Source organism: Octodon degus, unplaced genomic scaffold, assembly GCF_000260255.1.
Source record: "Octodon degus isolate 3935 unplaced genomic scaffold, OctDeg1.0 scaffold00137, whole genome shotgun sequence".
Lineage (NCBI taxonomy): Eukaryota > Metazoa > Chordata > Mammalia > Rodentia > Octodontidae > Octodon > Octodon degus.
The window spans coordinates 1,206,013-1,221,183 of NW_004524713.1; the positions used below are offsets into that span (position 1 = coordinate 1,206,013).

Genomic DNA, 15,171 nt, shown 5'->3' on the forward strand with positions numbered 1-15,171 from the left:
AGATACATTGTGTTAACTTGCTCTCCAACAGTTCAGGGCCTGCAGGGCAGGAAGGGCCCACGCCACCCTGGGGTGCTATTGGTACTGCCCCAGGGCCCAATGGGACAGTACCAATAGTGACTCAGCATAAAAAGTACATATGAAGGTGTTGAAGAAACCTTTCACCCCCTTCCTTGGAGAAGTCTCGGTCTTCGTTGGGTCAATTTGCAGTCGTGGCACTTCGGAGCAGCTTGGATCTTCACAGTGGAGCGCTGGTTTTCGCAGTCAGCATAGAAAGAAGAGAGAGGCTTGATGCACGCTGCACCTGCTGCTCCTCCTCGGCTCTTCATTGTTTTCTGCTGCTATGAGCTGCTGCCATTTGCCTTGGAGCCAGCAAAGTATGGGCTGAAACCTCCACAAACTGTGAGCTGTATAAACCTTTCCCTCCTTCATTTTGAGTGTTGGGTGTTTGTTCCAGCAACAAGTACAAAGTAACTAAGACACTTACAAAATATGGACTGCATGGAATATAAAAAAAAGTGGGAAATAACCACTCTTGGAAGCCAGGAAAATGACTGGAGAGGCCGTGATGGTACATTCAGGTTGGATCCTAAATATGGTAGTTCTGAAGAAGACAGATATTTCTGTGACCCAGGGAATTTATTTTATTTCAAATAAAATATATTTTTAAGCATTTTTTTAGCTCTAGGATATTTGTTTGGTTCATTTTGCAGTTTTAATATCTGTTCTGAAATTGTACAGCATTTTTATAAATACATCAAAATGTCTCCTGAAAAGTTTCTGAACTAATTCATATAAATATATATGAGAAAAATCTGACAATTAAATGGGAATGATGTGAATTTCAGAGGACCCTCTGTGTTTCTGAGCTTGAGCCTGTCAACGTTTCCCAATGTAATATATGAGATAAATTTAGGTGACCCCTGAGAGACATTTTTATTTCAGTAGTTATATACTCATACAGGCAATCTTCAATTTATAGCATTATTCTGAAGTTCCATTCATGATAATGATCAAAGTTTCCTTTTCAAAATAAGCAAAGCTAAACCTCTTTACTATATGACCTTGTGAAATAGACTTGATGTCTCTGAATGGCTATTTCTCCAACCGTACTATAGGGATGTGAGAAATATTCATAGAAGGGCTCTGTGTGAATAAAAAGGCGCCAACGTTACGACTATGCCAACAGACTGGAAGCTTTCTGCATGCCTGTGCCCCCAAGGACCGAGCACAGGGTCTGAGATGAGAAACAACCAGACAACAGCCACAGGGGCCTGATTCCAGCAAAAACGGGCTTGCCGTGAACTGGTTTCATCTAGAGAATATGAGTAAAATACATCACCCATGCTAACCCAGACTGATAGTGAATGATGAAGCTTTGCCCCAAGAATGAGTCTGAGATTGTGATGAGGTGACTGATTAGCAACATCTTGCATGAATACAGAAGTACAGCGTAACAGTACGACCACACATGTGCTCTGCTCACTCAGTGACTCCAGTATTCTTTCAACAACATTTATTGAGTGCCTGCTATATCACAGGTTTACCTCCAGGCTCCTGGCATTCTAGCAGCCACCAGCTGGGATCATGGTTCCTCTCCCATATGTGGTCTGATCTTCCTCAGTTTTCTGAAGCATAGGCTGCTCTGACAGTCACTTAATCCTGAATGAGGTTCAGGGAGGGCCTGCCATTTATCTGAAGTCACAAAGCTAGGTAAAGGCAGAGACTGAACTGGAATCCAAGATGCTGGCTCTGGACACAGTCCAGCTGTGTACTCACCAGACCTGGAAAACCAGTTTGGTTTTTTGAGCTCTGCAGCAGCCCTTGGGGCCGGGCCTCCCCACCTGCTGTCCCCTGGGGAGAGCAGGACCCCAGTCTGCTGTTCCCAGTCTGGAAGCTGAGAGGCAGGTGAATGGGGGGCAGTCCCTAGGAGCCTCTGGGGCTTGGAGAGGTATTTTAAAGAGGTCAAAAGAACAAGGAGGAGAGAAAAAAGAGGGAGGGAGGGACAGTAGGAGGCCCTATTATTGGAAGGCAAGTAATTGGCTACCTCCACTGGTCAGCTTTGCCAGTCTCCCTCCCTGGAGGAGAATAAAGAAACTGAAGAAAGATCCCTAATAAATTAGTGTGAAACTGGGCTTCAAAGTCGCACTCACATCTGGGTTCAGAGCAGAGTTTGATCTTCAGAAGCCCCGGGAAAGATGCAAAGTGCAAAAGGAGGAAGTTGGCTCTCCCCAACCTCAGAAGACCCCTGAGGGAGCTCTTCTCTCCCTCCAGGGCTCCAGCTGTGCCCAGAGAGTGGAGAAGAATTTCACAGATCACTTGGTTTGACCTCACCACATTAGCGACAGGGAACACTCCAGAGAACCAAAGAGCCTGGACTGTGCAGTCCTGCAGAGCCCGCACCAACTCTCTAGCCTTCTCTCACCAATCCTTGCTACCACGGTACTCTGCCCCTGGCTTCCAGGAGTTGTACCCACAGGACCGCCACTGAGTTGTCCTGCTCCAAAGAAGGGAGGCAGGGCTGGTACTAGAGATCAAAGTCCCAACTTAGGCACTGTTGCCTATTTAACAAGCATACTTATTAAAGGCCAGTCATTTCTCTATGTGCTTTACAAACTCTAGCTCTCCCCAACCTAACAAGCAACAGAACACCCCGGTGGGGTAGGGAGCCCTTCTAAGATGATAAATCACAGACTGTCACCGCCATTCCTGCCCATTTCCTCTGGAGATGGTATCTCCTCAGCACCTACTGTGTGATGTGCCCTGAACTACAGAGCTCAGGGAGTGAGTGTGGAGCTACCATTCAGAAACTACCACATAAAAGCCTTTAAAAATTGAGGGGGCTGAAAGCCACTGGGGAGGGGGGTGTTTCCGGTGCTGCTCTGGCAGGGATGACCGCTTAGGGGCAGTAATATTTGTGTTTCAAGGCAACAGGGCAAACAGTGGAAATGAACTCACAGGGGAAAGCAAATAATTTAGGATTTGAAGACCCTGAAAGGGAATTAGGATTTTATCCTAAAAGCAATAAGGAGCAATTAAAGGTTTTATACAGGGCGAGTAGCAAGATCTAATTTGCTTTTGGGAACAGATTACTCTGGCTACTGTATGGAGCTGGGATTGGCAAGCTTCTTCCGGAAAGAGCAATTAGTGAATGTCTTAAGGGTTCCAGGCCAGATTCTCTGTGGCTACCACTTGGCTGTGCCAATGGCCGAACATGATCCACAAGAGGCAGCACAGAAACGAGCGTCCAGCAACTTCATGAACACTGACATCACAGCTCCGCGTAACTGTCACGTATCACGAAATATTATTCTTCTACTTTTTGGAGCTTTTTCTGGCAGCACATACATTAATTTGTTGAGTTACCTGGCTTAAGGCCATATGAACGTAAGCAGGGGGAGGGAGGTGGCCGTGGGCTTCTAAAACTGTACAACAGAAAGAGAAGACAGGAGTTAGAGAAGCGGTAAGGGGGATCAGTGTGGAGGCTCCTGTGAGGAGGGACAGGTGGCTTGGACAGAGGTGATGACAGGGGCATTCTGAGAAGGCAATTTTAAATGCCATTTTAGAAGGAAAATCAAGGAGATTGGCTGACATAAAGGATGAGCGGCTCAGGAAAGGACGGAAGGTGACTTTAGCTTCTTGGTACTTGGCTGAATTTCTGTTTCAGTTCTGTTTCCTGTGATGGGAAAATATGGGCAAATCAAGCTGGGAAGCAAAATGAACACCGGAACGCAGTCTCCCAGACAGGAGACGGAAACGCAGGGACCCTGGGGGCTTCCAAATCAGACACCGGATGCTCAGCTAAATTCGCATTTCAGAGAACCAGCGAGGCATCTTACTATCAGTATGCCCCCGGTATTGCACAGAACATGTTTGTCCATACAAATATTTATTATTTATATGAAATTTGTGTTTCACTGGGCATCCCATGGTTTTATGTGTGCCGTGTGACAATCATTCCAGGGAGTCTGGGGATTCAGGGAAAAAGAAACCTAAACCCGAGGGAACAAAGATAAAGTTTCTCTGGGGAGGTGATGGCAGAGTCAAGTGGATCAGAGACAGAAAAACATCTTAGAGGGAGAGAGAACAGTGTTCTCAGCCCAAGGTCGGGAAGGTGCAAGTTACAAACCTGGAAGTCGAGTGGGATGCTAAAATCTCCACTAAGGAAAGGTACTCAGAAGTGAAGAGGAGCACAGAGGACAGGACTCAAAGGCCCACGGGGAATATGCCAAGGACTCAGCACACTTCTTAAAGTGCCCAGTCCCAGGCTTCATTAGGGTGGCTCAGCAGCACTGGCCTTGAGAAACCTAGGCTCTCCAGGGTGATTCTGAAAAAGAGCTAATTTTAGAAAAGCTGAGCTAAATAATCTGGGACTTTTCCCATCTACAAATCCCAGGAGCACAGGAAATTGCCGCTAGCTCTGAAAGTCTTGAGAAGAGTACTCCAGGTAATCAGAGCAGAGGCAGCGCACAGTGAACACTCCAGGTCCCACGGGGGCTTCTTCAGTGGCACTCTGTCTGCCTGGAGAGTGGAAAGGGTAGAGGATGCTGATCAAAGAAATAGTCACCCTGTGCTGGGCACCTGGCTCCCACCGGGAGCTGTCTCTCAGCTCCCTATAAGTAGACCGGATGTCTCTGTGAGCTCCACCCACTTCACTCCTCCACCACCCAGAACCACTACTGAAATGAGTCCCCCCAAAAGCAGCTATTACTGTGACTGGAAATCTCTTTACTGCTGATTCTGCTAATGCAAATGTTCCTTCCCTTTTCAGCTGCTTGCAGAGCCACTCGTGACTTCTCTGGGTGCCTGAGAGTAAGGCTTTGTCAGCCTGCCACGACCAGAAGGGAGAGGAATCAACCCTGCCTGCTCCCCCAACACCCACCTGCCTCAGACTCAGTCTCTAAGCACTTCTCTGTCCAAACCGTCCTCAGGCAACCCTGGAATGCTCTGCCCTCTGCTCTCAGAATAAGTGAAGAGCAACGGTCAATTTCACCCATTTGTGTCTTGCTGAGGTGCCAGCAGAGAGGCAAAGAAGACACAGGAGTAGAAAGAGGGAGAAGGGTAAGGGAATTCACATGCATTATTTATTCATATGTTCACCTCTTTCCAAAAGAAGGATTCCAGGTGGCAAAGAGGCAGGGATCACAAAGTGCATGCCAGACACCGGGCGAGGTGCTGTCTGCGCTGTCACTCTGCGACAGTCATGGGGTGCAGTTTAAGGACAAACTGCGCACAGTGCTAGGCACCGACTGAAGTTTGGTTTACGAAGAGCTCTCCAAAAATAACTATCACTTCAACCTAGAAAAGCAATGGTTTTATTTTGTTCATTTCATTTATTGATGGGCAAGTAGAGGCCCAGAGAAATGGTATATATAAGTCTAAAGTTAGAAATTCCTACACGGGGGATGCTATCATGGGGCTTTTTTTCTGAGACCTGGTACATGTCTACACCCGCAGTGTCTCTCCATCTGAAGACATGGGCGAGGGATGGCATGTTTAGATTAGCTGTAGGACCTCAGAAAATATCTTTGCAAATGAAAGAACTGTGCTGGCCCTCCAAGGCATCACATTATGTAGATCTAATATTCCAGAAGGATATTTATGCTTTATTTAGATTTTATAGCATTATCATACATTTAATATTATTTTTATTTGTATAACACACATCCCATTTTCAAGCTGGGAACACTAAAATTGTACAATTCCTCTAAGGAGCACTAGAGTCACCAAAATTCAAAGTTAGAGTTAAGCAAATAGGGATAAGAAAAAAAGCCAGAGCCAAACAAGAACAAAAACCTCAAACAGGTTCTCTGGCAATTGCTAGAAACAGAACATTGAGTTTATACAAATTTCTGCAAGAACTATCTCACATTTCCTAGCATAATGCTGTGTATTGCATAAGACGATAAATCCCTAAGGGGTGGGAGAAAAGAAAAGAAAAGGAATGGCAAGAGAAGAAAAGAATGAGGAGAGAAAAAAGGAGGACAGGTAGGAGGAAGGGAATAAAGGAAGAAAGAAAGGAATCCAAAAAGCATCAGAAACATAGGAACCTGCTTGCCAACTAAGTCCACGGATAGCTGAAGGTCTCTCCAGGATGCGAGACAAGGCCTGGGCTTCTCTCAGTAAGGCATGAGCAAAGCAGGAATCCGTGAGGGGGGTTGGGAGCTGCTGAATCAGCTCCTGGCACCAGAAAGGAGGTGCTCGGACTCAGGGTCAGTGAGGCTTGTCATGCCTGAAGTTCCTAATGTCTGCAGCTCCTTGGCCACAAGAACAGGAAGAGATAAAGAGTAAAAGATGTTGGCAAAGAGATGAACACTCAGGAGAGCCTGGCTTTATGTAGCATACAAGGCAGGGAACGCAGGCTGTAGAACCAGGCAGACCTGCGACTGGGACGCGCTTAGTTGCACGATCTTAGTAAATCTCTTAATGTCTCCAAGCACACTGCTCACTGACAACACAGGAGGAGCCATGTTTGTCATTCAGCATTGCAGAAATGATAACACATGTGCCTACACACCACCAAGGGTATGGTACATGCTCACTGATTCCTGTTTTCCAGAATGATAAAGTTAGCCACTGTACACCTCTGAATTCCAGCTCTGTGTATGCCTGGTTGCCCAGCTATCCTTCCCCAAGATGGGAAGAAGATATATTGGCCTGTAAGTCAGTAGATCTGGCATTGACTCTCCCACTGACTTACTAAAGTGAGCTGCACTTTCCCATCTTTATGTAGAAATATTCTGATGAGATGATTTCCTAAATTCCTTCCACTTCTACCACTGAATGACCCTAGAACCACTGCGCATCATCTTCTCCCTAATCATCAGCACCTCTTTTTTTGCCACTGTGCATAGGTCTTCATCCATTCTCTAGGTTCTAAGCTTCCCACAGGAAGTGCGAAGTTCTCCAGAATTCTCACCCTTTCTCTTAATTAACTTGGTTTCCTTATCTATCCTCAGATGATTAGAAAATAGAACAAGGTGGAAGCAATGGTGGTGGGAGCTTAAAATAAGGAAAAATGTCATGGAAGGGGTGGCACTGTGCTCATCCTTGAAACAAAAGTAGGATTTTGACACCTCGCCAGTTTGTCACTGTGGATTCTGATGTGTAAAGTCACCAAATCAGGTTACTGGTATTCTAAGATCTACGATGGGCCAGGTGCAGGATGAGTGTTTGTGGCTCCAGAGAGGAAGGAGATAGATTCATTTCCTAGGGGTGGGAGTGAGAACGCAAGCCAGACAAGGTGAGTGAGGAAAACCGCTCTCCTACTCTAAGCCACTGCCATTTCTCAACCCAAGGCCTCCATATTTCTGTCCTGATCCTCCACAGAGCACTCCATAATTCCTTCGAGATGGAAGCCAGATCTGGGCATGCCTTTACTAAAATCCTGCACAGTTCTCTACTGCAGTAAGAGCCAAATACTGACGGCTGTTTGTGCAGCCCCTGGTCTCTTTCCTCCACTCTACTCCAGCCCCACCAGCCATCTGCTGTCCTCAGAACAATCCAACTCTGTCCCTAACCAAGGTCCTTCTGGAGCTGTTCTCTGCCTAGAATATTTCTTCCTAGATATCTTCTTTAACCTTATCAAGTACTTGCTCAAATCTCACATTTCCAATAAGCTCCTTTCACTCCACTCTCTGTAATACCAAAACTGATCTCATCTCTGACCTCCTGACGCTCTCTTCCCACTTTTTCCTTGTTTCCTGCAAATAGAATTTATCATCTTTTCATATACTATACAATTCACTTACCTATTATGTATATTGCTATTGGCCTTGAATAGTAACAATACATGAACCAGAACCCCTGTGCATACTGAGAGGAATATAAGCTCTCTGAATCCTGGAGTCTTTGTGTTTTGTTTTCTGCTGTAAACTAAGCACCTAGAACAGGGTCTGATATATCACAGGTGGTCAGTAATTCAAGGAAATGACTTCAACCGAAATGGTCTTTATATTAACAATGGCCACATGACCCAGAATATTCAATGTTGATGCAAAGAGGTCAAGAAAGATTTCCAAGATACTGACACTTGGCTGAGTCTTAAAAATGGCAGGGGATTTTTGCTAAAAGGTGATATGAGGCACCCACAGGAGGAGAAGGAAATGTCCTTGGTTGGGACAGCCTGGTGAGAGTGACAGTGGACTATAGGGGGCAGTTTGGGCTCACCCCAGGAACAGTAAAAATGATTGCCATGATCTGATTTGGGCCTTTAATGAAATCACTCTTATGCAAATACAGAAGATAAAGTAAAGACAATAAATCCAGAGCTAGGACAGACCATGGAGTTGGTTGTTGAAATGCTCATGGAAAGAAGAGTTGCTGAGCCCTCCAGGGGCTGTGACAGCACCGGTGGAGAAGTGGCTTCTTCTTGTGTTTCGCACCCTAATGAAACACACAATCCCTTTGCCAAATGTCAGTCCCCACACTGGACTAGTCATATGCTTCAGTATGCTGGTAAGGATGCTACATATTTCAGCCTTAAATTTTATCCTGTGTGGCCACCCACCCTTTTCCATTCAAAGGATAGGTCTTCTGGGGGCTATTCTCCAAATGAACTATAGATAATAGAACAAAGCCAGTGAAATCAAGCAGCAAGAGACTACAGTAAGACGTGCCAGGCACTGCTGCCTGCCTGCTTCTGGGGTAGAGAGGCTGCATTCTCTGCCATGAGTAAGGCAAACCAGCTCTCTCTCTCTCTCCCTCTTGCTATAGGTAATCTTCTGTTGCCACTAGCTGGTCAGTGCGAGAACTCAGGAAAGTGTCGGCTCTGTGCAGAAAGCATCATCCTGATGCTGCTGTATCTCAAGGTTAAATTCGACTCTTTCTTTCCTTTCCTGGAAGAGAACAGATTATTTTTCTGCCTACCCCAAAGGCAGCAAGAGTGAAAGTCAGTGTGGCTTTCTCTCCTCCAGAAAGAAAAAAAAATCCATCCACTCAGGTGTTTAGGAAAGATGGGAACCAACCAGCTGGATACTTGGGCAGGGAACAAATTCAATGTCTGTGAGGATATTTTCTCCTTATAGTTTTTCCCATGGGGGAGGAGGAAAGATCAGCATACTTTATAATGTTCAGCTATGATGTGCTCAATCCAGTGCCTTTTACGAGAGGTATAAGGTTGTGATGGGACAAGATGGGATAGAAAGCCACCGAGTTCAAATGTGCACTGTGGACACTTGAGCAGGCTCCTGCCTTCTACGGACTGCAATGTTAGTATATAAAATGGAAACAGTGGTGTCGATGCCCTCTCCAAGGCTGTGCTGCTGGGAGCCCATCAAAGGAGGCAGCTGTACTAATAGTTTCAGGACATTACCCATAAGACCTCTGGAAGTTCCCATCACCCCCCTACCTCTACACAAACACACACATTCATGCTGCCTGGTGCCAGACAAGGGCTAGTGCACAACAAAGCAAAAAGATGAGAAGCAGGACCCTTTGTCTGTCAGGAGCCTCGCCAAGCCTCCTGCCACACTTGCTGTAAATAAGAATTATAGAATGTCCTCGTGCCCCGTGAGCCCAGCTGAGGAAAACAATCAAGCTCTGGGTCACGTCAAAGTTTCCACAACTCTGCTGTCTTACTGGTGACACTGACCCCATCAAATCAGCAACCCTGGTTGGCTTAGACGGAATTGGAGCCTCTCTAACAACTCAAATGAATCCTCCCTTTTCCCTGCCCCATTACCTTCTTAGTAACAGCACTTTCTCAGACCAAACAATGTATTTCTCTCTGCCATGAATACTGAAGGGCCCCCTCAGTTGTGAGCTGACCCCCTCAGAGGTCAGAACATGGAGTCAAGGAAGTGAGGGGAAAAGAAAATGAAATTCAGATCAGAGATCACTGAACATCTCATTCCCACCTAAGACCCTCACTTAAAATATCCCAGAAACCTGGATCATCACCACTAGATGAGACGGTGCCCAAATACCTCATTAAATGATACCCAAAGTTTGAGGGTGCCCAAGTACCCCATTAAATGGTAAGAGACCAGTGAGGGAAGTGCCCACATTGTTTTAAGCATAGCTTGATTTTGAGAGTCTCCCTCTTCTTCATCCCAACATCTCTCTCCAACATGCAACAGAGAATTTGGAACTGATATTCATGAATATTCTTTGGTTGGAAATCCCTATAAAAGACATGGCTTGCTATGATCTCTAACCAGTTTTCTTGTCTTCAAATGAAGTGTCTCAATCTTCAGAGTGAATCAGAAAGTACAAAGGGCATATAGGCCAAATACATCCAAGAGCTTGGGTGCCTTCCCCAAACTGCCCAAGAGCTCCAAGGGTCTGGTTCAAAGCTTCTTCTGACCTGGGTCTTAAAACCGTGAGTGGTCAGCACCATGGGTCTCTGGATAGCTCTGCAGGACATCCTTCCTTCCACAGCGTAGCTCTTTGTGCTTTGTATGAGCACATTCGGGACATTTTTCAGTGAGCTACCCATACACAATACTCCTCACTGTAGGTTCACGCTTGCAGGAGACTTCTCTAGCATTCATGGATTGCTGCTTGTTGGCTAAACTCCCTGCTTCCAGCAACTCGCCTGGCCAGGTGCCTGGTCCCTTTCTACTCCTGGATGTTTTCTCTTTGAGTACCCATTTTTAGCTATACTTTAAGGAACTTTTGCTGGACTCACCAAGTTGGCATTTCAGACTACATCTTTCTCTTCCACACAGGCAGATCAGGTTCTTTCAAAGAGCTTCCTTTTGGGACAGATTATCAGTACTCTGCCAGACTTACTCAGGCAGGTGCATTTGGACACCCCCACCCCACCATACACACAGCATACTCCTCTCCTGTTGAGCTCACAAGGCAAAGCAAATTACTCAGAAATGTTAACAATAAATAGTCACTCAATGTTACCACTTTTTTTCTCTCCTTTTGCTGAATTAAGGTAGTTGGTACACAATATGCCCTGGCCACTGTCACCACAGAAAAAAGATGACATTTCCCTACCTGTGGAAAGCTAAACCTAGAAGCAGACTCTGGGACTTCCTGGTCATAGATGAGGACAGTGACATACAAGTTGACCTCAGAAACCCTCACTGACAGTTGCTCCTATTCAAAGCTTTTCTTTTCATTCTATCCTTGCCAACACCCCCATAGGACTGGCAAAGTAAAACAGACAGAGAAGAGAGTGAGGAACTAGCTAATCAGAGTCCTACAGTAGGCCAGGGCACTTCAAGTGCATAGAATCTTCACACTGAAGGATTATTTTAGTGCTCATCCACCCACTCACATTACAGGACAAAGAACGGAATCTTTAAAGGATAAATGGTTTGTTCAAGGTCACAGTGAGCTACACGGGATCTTTCTAGAACATGATGAACATTAAGTTCCCAAACTACATTTTTGCATTCAATTTCTCCTCAAATTATTTTTAAATAAAACCTGCAATGCCCAGCTCAAGTTCTTTCTGGTCCATGAAAGGAAGTACCCCTAATCTTCTCCAAGTATACAGAGACATCTTTCTGTCCTGGTGTCAGCTCCATCACTTATTGGCAGCAATAGGTGGAATGCCCTTTGATATCCTCAGAGTCATGAAACTTTAAACTGGCAGTGTCATTGGAGACCATTTGTTCTGCATCCCATCTTCAAATTGTCATCTTTCACCTCAGCAATATGGGATAAATGTACTTGCGGAACAGTTTTTGTCCTGTTGGGGGTGTCCTGTTGGTGATTCTTGGACTTCCCTGTTCAGCAGCAGGGTCCACACAAATAGCATATTTTATTCATAATTCCAGTTTAAAAATTCTCAAAGAATTCAGATTTCAGTGCTGTGGCTACCATTTACTCAGTGTAACACTCAACTAGCCATTGGGCTTCAAAGCATGCTTTCTCGTCTGCCAAATGGGAATAACAGTAGTGTCCACTCTGTATATTTTATGTGAATTAATAATATAAGGCAAGAATAAAGCTCTTAGCACCACACTAAAAATTAAATAACTGCTTGCTATTCCTTGATCACTTCAGGCAAACTCACTTTGTCAATGTCACTGACATAATCAAATTCTAAAGAAGAAACCAAAACACAGAAATTTGGGGAATCTTTCACACCTGAGAGAAACTCCCATCTACATACAAAAGGTTGAAACTTGATGGAAGAATAGACATATGAAAAGAAAAACACTTGAAGAAAAGTCCCCTTCCCTCTGCACATTATAATAATGAACACAATCATTCCAGGAAGGAGGCAGAATGGAGTGAGGCAGAGCCAAATAGGATGGTGACCTTGGCAAATGAGGATGGTTGGAAACATGCTCAAAATTAAGTTGAGGTCCCCCAAGTGGACTTAGGATGAAATGGAAAGCCTGCCTTTTACTTGTTGGTACTCCTTTAAGTGGAGGGATGTTTTACCACTAGCATCTCAGGGCAAGCCCCAAAGCTTGGCAGCCTAACTGCAGACACCATCACCCCCTAGCGGTAGCACTACACTTCCCACTCCTGGCAGGGCTGGGCCCAGACTCTGCACACCCAGCTGTGGCATGCCACCATCCACAAATTCCCTGAACTGACAAACTAGAAAGCTATACTGACACTGCCAAAGAAAAACACTAGGCAAGATGTTTAAAAGGTCTGGACGTGGGCTTAGACTGTCTTCAGACCTCAGGACATCCATGGGCATAAATAACTCATTCTAGCCTTCCCACCCACTGCTGCCACCAACCTTCATCGCCAGCCAGCCTGGCCCTCCAAGAGCTTATTGTGCACTCGGTGTTTACATGCAAACAGTCGAAGACCAACACAAATACAAAGCCCACGTCTCCCTACACAGCTCCTGCTGTCCCCTGCCATCTGGTGACTACCTCGCCAGCCAAATCCCTGTGGGGAGCATTTGAGCTGGCAGCCCAGGGCACTGGGGGCTACTAGGTGATCCAGTAGCCTGTGTGCTATATTGAAGGGCTCCATATTGCCAAGGAGAGAGCGCCTGGTCACTCCAGGGAACACAGTCCCAGACCATCAGGTGCACTGCTGTGTGTCAAGTAAGCCTAAGTCTTCATGCTCAGGGAACCCCTCAGGGCTTACAAGGGGTCGCATGGATCCTGGGGAACATAAGGCATCCTCCTAAGGCACCCATCCCCTCAAAAGCCAAAATAAAAAATGGCAAGAACTACTCCAGGAATATTGGGGCATTCATGCCTGGCTGGACCAGGTCCTCTACATCTTTGAGGAGTTCTTGGAATGCTCTGTGGTGCTCACCGCCAAGTCAGGCCTGGTTTAAGGGAAAGTTCTCTCCCTGCTCACTTTGAGGACCATTTCCAGCACCTACCCCTACCCAGCTTTTGAGTCTTCCCAGAGTAGAGGGAACCGGAGACAGAGGGAGAAAGGTAGGATGGGAAGTGGCAGCACAGGGCTAACTTCTTGGCTCTGCTGGATGCCAGCACACTCTGCAGCAGCAGCCACAGCAGCAGCAGTAGTAGAAACCAGCCTGAGGTCAGCTCAGAAGCCGAAAGAACTCCGCCTCCACCCTCATTCTCCCTCTTCTACAGGGTAACCCCACAGTGTACCTGGAAAGGGTTAGTGGTGTGTGCCGTATGTGCTGTGCTCCTGTGCTCCTGTGTGTGTGTGTGTGTGTGTGTGTAGGTCGCACGCCAGACACGCTGCCACGGAGTCCCCCAGACCTGCAAAGAGCTCTCAGCCTCTCCTCTCGGGAAGCTCAGCAACGTTCAGGTCACAGCAGTCAGGACAGCCGGGGCTGAAACCCGGAGGCTCAAGCTAGGAACAGAAGACGGCCTGGCTCTGGCTCAGATCCCCGAATTCCGCAGAAGAAAGCAGAGTGGTCACAAACACATCTCAAAATACAGGGACCTCAGGAGAGTAGGGTCTGGTCCACCACTCTGAAGGCTTATTGGGCGACCAAAGAGTTAACCTCCGAGGTTGAAGCTGGGATCCGAGGGACGCGAATGGAGAGGCCCCTGTCCACCCTCGCGAAGCTGCGCAGCCCAGTGAGAAAGAGAAGGGCTTGGAGTCCCCGGTGAGGCCGGCGCCCAGTTGGCCAGACTCCGACAGCCAATCCGGCCCCGCGCCCCCAAGAGGGGCGGGGAGCGAGCGAGCAGCCAGCACGGGAGAGCTATGGGGGAACAACATTTTTGTAAATGCTCTCCGAGATAATTAAGCTATCAATTACTCGGGTGGGAAATCAGCCGCGCTTCCCACAGCTCCACGGAAGGGCCGACTCTTCCGGGATTCGCGCCGGGAGTCAGCAGGCAGTGGCTGCCGCCGAACTTTCTGATTAACTTTTCCGCCGGAGACCCCCACCCCGCCCCCACCCATATCCCTTCCCCTCCTCTTCCCTGCTATTAAGTCATTATTATTAGCAGCCCAGGGAGTGAGCTACGAGGACAAACCTGCGCCCTGCTGAGAGGAGGGTGGTAAAGAAAAGGCTTTAGCGGAGGAGGGGGGAGAATGTGGAAGTGTGGACCTGGGGCGGAGAACCCGGTCCTCAGGCGCTACTGGGCCCGCTACAGCCCCATTTCACAGAAAGCCACGCTGAGGCTCAGCGAGGCGAAGCAAGTCACCCAAGGTCACTCAGCCCATGTACAACTCTAGCTTTTGCTGGCTAGGTTAGTAGACCTGGAGCCCTCCGCTCTGATTCTGGAGAAAATCCACCTGGAAGAGCAGAACCCTCAACTCCTGGGCAAAAGCGAGGGGGCGGTAGCTGAGGGTGGCGGGTGACCGCGCACCGAGTCTGGGAGACGGCGGCCCCAGCTCTGGGCTGAGGCGGTCAGTGTCTGGGGTCGGGCCCAGAGAGATGGGGCAGAGGTCGGCGCCCGCCGAGAAGCAGAGGGCGTCCCCAGTCGGAGTGTGTCAGGCACGCCCCCGGGCTTCCGCCGCGCTCTCGGGACCTCCTGCCCGTTCTCCTTTGCAACCACCTGTGCGCCCTCCGGGCCGCTCCACTGCCCTTTGCCAATCCCACTCGGAGCAAGCGGAGCAGGGACCCCAGGGCGCCCCCAGCAGTCCAGCCTCACTCAGGGGTTCCCGGCCCCTCGGGCTCCTGAAAGCACTGGCGCGCAGCCTTACCCAGAGTGAAGAAGGGCAGCTCGGTGTTGTCCAGGTCATCCTGCACCGCGATGCGCCCGGGCAGCTCGTTACGCACAAAGAGCAGGAGGCGCGACTCGGCGGCGGTGCCCGAGGAGCCCGCGGAGCCCGGGGACGCAGCGGCAGCGGCGGCGGCGG

At 47.8% G+C, this 15,171-nt stretch overlaps 1 protein-coding gene across 3 annotated transcripts in view; it reads right to left on the reverse strand.

Moving 5' to 3' along the window:
* Astn2 (astrotactin 2) overlaps positions 1-15,163 on the reverse strand; it is a 1,030,147-nt gene extending 1,014,984 nt beyond the window's left edge. For 2 of the 3 annotated variants that reach the window (XM_012516970.2, XM_023701576.1), the window contains exon 1: positions 15,016-15,081. The gene's annotated coding sequence lies outside the window, so the exon portion shown is untranslated. Of the gene's footprint in view, positions 1-15,015 lie in introns of all 3 variants that reach the window. The other variant, XM_023701575.1, reaches the window with a different exon arrangement.
* Between the last annotated feature and the right edge of the window lie 8 nt (positions 15,164-15,171).